The 6,574-nt window shown below is 55.2% G+C and overlaps 1 non-coding gene and 1 pseudogene across 1 annotated transcript; both read right to left on the bottom strand.

Moving 5' to 3' along the window:
• Window positions 1-900: 900 nt before the first annotated feature.
• LOC139700521 (U2 spliceosomal RNA) lies at window positions 901-1,034 on the bottom strand (annotated as a pseudogene).
• Window positions 1,035-2,545: 1,511 nt separating this feature from the next.
• LOC139700515 (U2 spliceosomal RNA) lies at window positions 2,546-2,739 on the bottom strand. Its single transcript, XR_011703722.1, has one exon. It is a non-coding gene; the product is annotated as a U2 spliceosomal RNA (small nuclear RNA).
• Window positions 2,740-6,574: the final 3,835 nt, after the last annotated feature.

The following is a 6,574-nucleotide window of genomic DNA, read 5'->3' as shown; positions in this document are numbered from 1 at the left end:
ATATTCCACGGCCTGAAGGACCGTGGTACGTTGTTTTGAAAATTGTCCTTTTAAGGACACAAAAAAATTCAAAAGATATAAATGCTGAAGGCCAAGGGGGGCGACGGAGGGCTTTTCCGCGGTCTGAGGGACTGCGGAACGAAAATTTTCAAAAATACAAATTTAAATTAAGCGCGTGGCGTCCACCTGAATGAAGTCCAGGCGGCCGCCGAGGGATGGCGCTGAAGGCGCTCAACCCGCTTCTCGGCCCGTATGGGTGGGATCGGGAGGAAATTTGAATTTACCGGGGTTTTGAAATGACGGTTTTGTGGAAGATGAAGTCTTCCACAAATACCGGACGGGGGGGAGGGGGTCAATCGAACCGATCGGGCGTGAAGCGCGCCGAACGGTCGCTTGACCGGCGTCGCGGCCGAAAAGGAAACCGCGCGCCGTTCAAATCACCCGCTCTGCGCCGATCCGTACGGGATCGACGGAGGGTGCTCCCGGGGGCCCTGAGGGGGTCCGGGGGCCTCGGTGCTCAAGCTACCGGTCCGGAGGGGACCTGGCAGTGCACCGGGGGCCGGGGAACGTCCGGTGCTCAGCCTACCGGTCCTGAAGGGACCCGGCGGTGCACCGGGGGCGGGGGCCTGCGCCGGGCCTTAGGGGCCCGGCGTCGAGCCCGGGGAGGTTATCACCCCAAGTGGGCGTGGGGAACGGTCCGTGAGCGACCGGGGAGCCCTGAGGGGGCGGTGGGTCCCACGGTCCGCCTTGAAGAGGCAATGGACCGTGGGGCCATCGGGGGTCGAAAGAGGGGCTACTGGGCAGAGCAGGCGCCTAGTGTCCTGTTGCCCCTTCCCTCTGGGAGTGTCCCGGGGGGCTTACCGTTGGTCGGGGCCCGTCCGGGATTCCTCAGAGAGGCTAGAAAGGTCCAAAAGCGGTAGATCTGTTCATTTAAAAATTTGAATTTGGCGGGCGAAAAAGAAGAAAGTTAAGGGGATTAAGCTGATAAGAACAGATACTACACTTTGATCTTAGCCATAAGGCCGAGAAGCGATAAGGGAGCCCTTTTCTGCAATATTTACATGTGTAGGGACGACCCCGGAGCACTTGGGGCGGAGGGCGCAGGATTGGCGTAGGCGCCGCGGGGTGGCATTGGTCGGGGAGAATTCGCGTAGGGTCCTGCGGGGGTGTTTCCGAAGGCTTCCTTGTTTTCCTGCAGCAAGAAAAGTTTTGGGGGGGCGCGGGGGGCAGGACGGCCGGAGCAATTGCGTCCCCGGAGTCCGGAGGCGAGACAGTAAATTGCAACGCGGAGTCCTTCGCTAGGTCGTGCCATCTCTGTGAGCGACACACGAGACGTATTGCAAGCTCTCTCCCCGCTTCCCGGGAAAGGTCGGGCGCAATTTTCAAACATTCCGAAAATGGAGGGGGGCATCCAGGGCGGTAATAAAGGGCCCTTTTCGCCAGTATTCAGTGGTCGACAGTTTTTCGAAAAACGGGCTTCCTCTTCACTTCACTTCCTGTGTGGTAGAGATTTAAAATCGTGTGCTGTTCACTTACTTTGCATTAATCGTCATTAGTAAAAATACGCTTTCCTTATAAATAAATAAATACATAAATTAGGGTTTCTTCAAATATAAACAAATTAGGGTTTTCTTCAAATCGGAGAATAGGAATCGAAAAGGCTGTAAAAAAGTGGCGCTTTCAATTACACAAGATGGAAAACCAGATTTCTCCATTGTTTATATTTTCCATTTTCTCGAAAAAATCGCGGAAATGGGCATCGATTTCCGCGAAATTCGCAAAAAATTTCTGAAAATTTTTTTGCAAACATTTTTCCAATTTTTCCCGAGTGCTCGCGATCGGTCGTTTCCTCCGATGTATTGAGTTTCTTTTCCGTTCAATTTTTTTTCATCAAACACACACTCCTTTTACAAGAATTATCTTCGCATAAATTCTGTGGAAAGATTGGTGTTCAAAAACTAAGGTAAAAGAGTGGAACTCGCCTATTTCCGCGAGTCGATTCGCGTCGGGTCGTCTTGAATGACGCTCCTTGCCGGGAGCGCGCGCGCGCCATCTCTTCGGGGGGGAGGTAAACAGCTGGAAGGAAGGGGCGTCACACGCCAAAGTTTGAAACGTGATCCGGCGCCTCTCTTCAACAGTTGTCGTCGTCTCCAATGATGGAATACTGAGGAGACAAGACGTTGTTGTTGTTGACGTTGCATTGAAAGCAGAAAAAATAATTGCATTATTTTCACAAAATTGTATTTATTGTTACACTTACACTTTAAAGTGACGACGACTCTCTTCAGATGGGATTTTTTTTCTTCCCAAGTTTCTCTCCTTTTAATAATTCATTCCTTTTAATACTTCGTTGTGCTGCTTCAATTTGGATTACATTACTTTTGCTCCGCTCGCATGGAATAAAATCGCTTCTCTCCGCGAAAATGCAATTTCGCGAATATTTTTCCAGCCGGATCGCCTGAAATTTGCAAGTGCGAAAATAAATAATTTTCGCGGATCAATTTAAGCTTCAATCTGTTCTCATCAGCTTTTAAGTGGACCTTTTTAATGATGGGCCGATCCCGACGGTACTGCAATGCCGGGCCAACCCGCGGCAGGGATGGAGTAAACTCCGGGTACCCCGCCAATGTCCAAAAATCAGATTAATATTCTGGTCCCGCAATGCGGGACGTATCAGATATTAAGCTGATAAGAACAGATTTAAAATGTTTATTTGAAAATTCTTTCATACAGAGTTTTAAGCAACTTATAATTAATATATAATTTATACATGACCGGCTCCCTCCAAATGAGGGAGCCGGGGAACAAGTCTTTTTGCCCCTTTATTTTGGGGAAATATTATAATAATATAGGCTTCTCGCACGAGTGTTTTTTTTTATAAAATGTTTTATATGTTTAAGTCTCTCACGGGGAGGGTTTACACTTTTGGGGGGGGCCGTTTATACACCACGGCGTGGCCATTCATACACTATGGCTCATAGAGTAAATAAAAGAGAAAGGGGACAGAGAAAGGTTTTACAATGAAGAAGTATGGAAAGAGGGGGGGAAATGATTTTACACGACTTCACTTTTGTCCTTTCCTTTTCAGCCTCCGGAGCCGTCTTCATACTGTCTATGTCCCGTGATGTGTTCGACGTAGCAGTCCCGGGTCCAGCGGATGACGTCGCTGACCATCAGTCGCCGCATGGTGGTGCAGAATCGTCGAGGTAGGCCCAGGGACTTCAGGACGGGGTCGTTCTGCGAGTCCCACGTCCCCAGGCTTCCCACGACGATGGCGGCGACCGATGACCGGTATCCCTGCTGGCGGATGGTCTCTGCCAGGGCGGCGTACTTCTCCTCCTTCGCGGTCCTGGCTGCCAGCAGAGCTCCCTCGTTGTTCTCGAACGGTACTGCTACGTCGATCAATGTCACAGTCTTGTCGGCCTGGTTAGTTATAACCAGGTCTGGTCTAAGAGTCGAGTCAGTGCCAGGTACTTGTTTGTTGACTCTGATTTCATCGTCACCTTTTCCCCGGCGTCCAATCAGAGCCCTGTGTAGTCGGTCTTGGACAGCATTATGTCTATGCTGCCACGTCCTTGAGTGCATCGTGCAGTGATTAACGACGTGGGGCAGGGTCTCCTCCGCGTAGCCACATCGCCGACACCGCTTGTCCCCGTTGGTTTCCCAACGGCGACAGGCATTGAGCGGGAGCAGATCGAGCCGAGCCCTAAAGATGAACCTCCAATCACAAAACCTGGTGTATCTCCCTCCTGCCAGGAAGTGATTGGAGGCTTCAGATTTCGCCGAGGCACGAATGACTTTCCCTTGATCGGGCTTGGCGCTTACCTTGTTCAGGTAGTAGCGCCGCACCGCGATCTTCAGGGCACCCGTCAGTTGCCTTACGGCCTTCGGAGGAACCCTGATGAAGGGGGGGCGGTCTTCAGCCCCGTCATTCATGTCCCGGAACGAAATCTGCATCTCCCTTAGCTCGTCCGACCATCTCCAGCTCAAGCCTATGCGCGCGGCGATACGGCGTGACGCGGAGCGAACCTGCGTGAAGAGGGAACTGAAGTCGCCGCTTTCCCTTCCAAAGTCATCCCGCAGACTACCACTAAGGTACTCTGCGAGATCACCGGTGGTTGGCGGTCTCCTCAGCTTCCTCCGCACTACCTCCTTCAGGCGACCCCAGGCGAGCACTCTCACGTTGGGGTCACGGGAATGGAGGAGTCGATATCCCTGCACGATGGTCAATATGTCAGTCAAGTCGGAAAGAGGGAGAAGACCTGCGCCGCCGTGTTGATGGCCAATGAAGACCATCTCAGGCGATGCCCTTTTGGGCAAATGGAGCCAGCCCTTTGCGCAGGCCTTCAGCCTCTTGTCGATGTCGGTCAAGTTTTTCTTTTTAACATTACCAGCCCGCAAGATGAATTCCAGCCTGGGCAGAAGGAAGATGTTGGTCGCGGCGATCTTCTGCCACGGGGCGAGGAGTGACTCGTCGATCTTCTTGACGTCCTCGCCCAAGCGCACCAGGTCCTCCTCGGGGGTCTGGTCCACGTGGAACCCGAACGGGACCCCGAGGTACCGGTACGCTTCGCCGTCCTTCAGGCTGGAAATGGCCGCCCCCTGGATGGTGAGTTGGGACGGCTGCACGGGCTGGTTTGCTGCAAAGTTGAGGTCCAGCGTTGCGCACTTGCTTGGCTTGAACTGTAGACCTGCAGCGGTCGCCTCTTCTCCCGCGATGTTCAGCAGGCGCTGCAGGTGCTCCTGGTCCCGGGCCACCAGCACCAAGTCGTCCGCGTAGGCCAGGATGGCGATGTTTTGCCCCTGGACGACGACTCCGGACTTGCCTGCCTCACCAGCGACCGCCCGTATCACCGGCTCCATTCCCAAGTTGAAAATGGTCGGTGATAACGGGCACCCCTGCTTGACACCGGCGCAGATGTCGATGACGCCGGTGTCGCCGCTGGTCGTCTTCACGACCGTGGAGCCCTTCTGCAACTCCTCCACGGTCCTCCTCATCTCCTCAGGCAAGTCCATCCTCCTCAGGGTGTTCTGGAGGTGTTGGTGCGGGATGGACCCGAACGCGTTCCGTAGGTCAAGCCAAGCCAGTGCGATTCGGGAACGTCTGCGTCTCATTTCGTCAACAGCTGCCTGAAGGGTGAAATTGTGCTCGTGGCACCCCTCGAACTCCCGGAAGCCCTTTTGAGCCGGGTGCATCTTCTTCCCGCTGACCGCCCAAGATAGTATGCGGTCAGCAAGCACCCCGGCGTACAGCTTGGCGATGGTGTTGCCAAGCGCTATGGGCCTCCAGTTGCCGATGTCCTGGCGGTCCCCCCCTTTGTGCAGGAGGACAGTCCGAGAGGTCTTCCACGCGGCCGGTGTCCTGGCCTCCTTCAGGCATCTGTTGAAGATAAAAGAGAGAATTCGTCCATGTCTATCGACCGCCCTCAGGTCGCCGTAGGTGAGGCCATCGGGGCCCGGGGCGGTGTTCTTGGTTCTAGACATGCGTCTCGTCACTTCCTCAGGAGTGATCCTTTCGAGGAGCAGTTTCTTCTCGGTCTCCGTCGTGCGACGGTAGACCGAGTCGTCACCCTCGTCCTCCAAGCCCCCCATCCCGACATTCCCGTAGACTTGGCGGAAATGCTTTTCCACCTCCTCCGCGGGAATGTCGCAATAGGGTGACTTATCGGACAGGATGCTCTCCACTGCCCTCCTGGGATGACTCCTGAAGAGTTTCTGTATGTCCGACGCCTTTTTCGCGTCGTAGTCAGCTACTTGTCTGCGTCTTGGTGGTTGTCTGTGCACGACGTTTCGTGGCCGAGGAGCTTCCCCTCCGTCCGCAGGTTTCGCCTCCCTCTTCCTCTCCGCCTGGGTGGTGGCCACCAGATCCTGCACCACGACCTCGAACTCCTCCCATGACTGGCCGGATGTGCTGGCCAGTCGGTCGAGCCACAGCTTCTCCTTCTGCTGTATCGGTGGCTCGACCTGTCGTGGTGCTCCTTCTGCTGCGTCTGGAGCTGGCGGCGGCGATGTTGCTGCGTCCACAGGCGGCGGTGACCCGGTGTCGTTAAGGTCACCGACTTCAGGAGGCTGCCCCGGCGCCAGGTCTTCGGCCGGAGCGTCTGCTGCTGCGTCTGGATCGGAGGGTTGCGCCTCGGTCACGTTGGGCGGCGTCGTGCATCTAACTGTCTCCTCGATTGCCTCCTGAAGGGGGGCAATCAAGGGGGGAGGTCTCTTGTGGGTCACCATGTGGTTCGCAAGCCCGCGACGGGTAGCGCATGCGAAATCGCATGCCCCGCACCGATGCGAGAGTGCAACACGTCCGTCCGCAGCCTTACGTATCCCCCCTTTGAGGCAGGGATGAGTGGACGGCTTGCGGCCGATAGTCCCACCGCAGATGGAGCAGGCGTTCACCGACGTGAGTCGGTGGCCGTGCTGCTCCATCAGGTGCCGGACGAGACTTCTCCGCATCGCCGTCCACTCCGTAGCGCGGAAGGACATGCTGCATCCCACCTCGGTGCAGGTTAACGTGTCCGCCACGGGAAAGTAAACCACAAGTTGATTGTCGATTCTCCTGGCCGACACCGCGGTGCCG

The sequence above is a fragment of the Hetaerina americana genome, unplaced genomic scaffold, assembly GCF_022747635.1.
Source record: "Hetaerina americana unplaced genomic scaffold, ioHetAmer1.1.p SCAF_1036, whole genome shotgun sequence".
Classification (NCBI taxonomy): domain Eukaryota; kingdom Metazoa; phylum Arthropoda; class Insecta; order Odonata; family Calopterygidae; genus Hetaerina; species Hetaerina americana.
The sequence above is the reverse complement of the archived record's forward strand: the minus strand, read 5'-3'. Positions and strand labels throughout refer to the sequence as shown.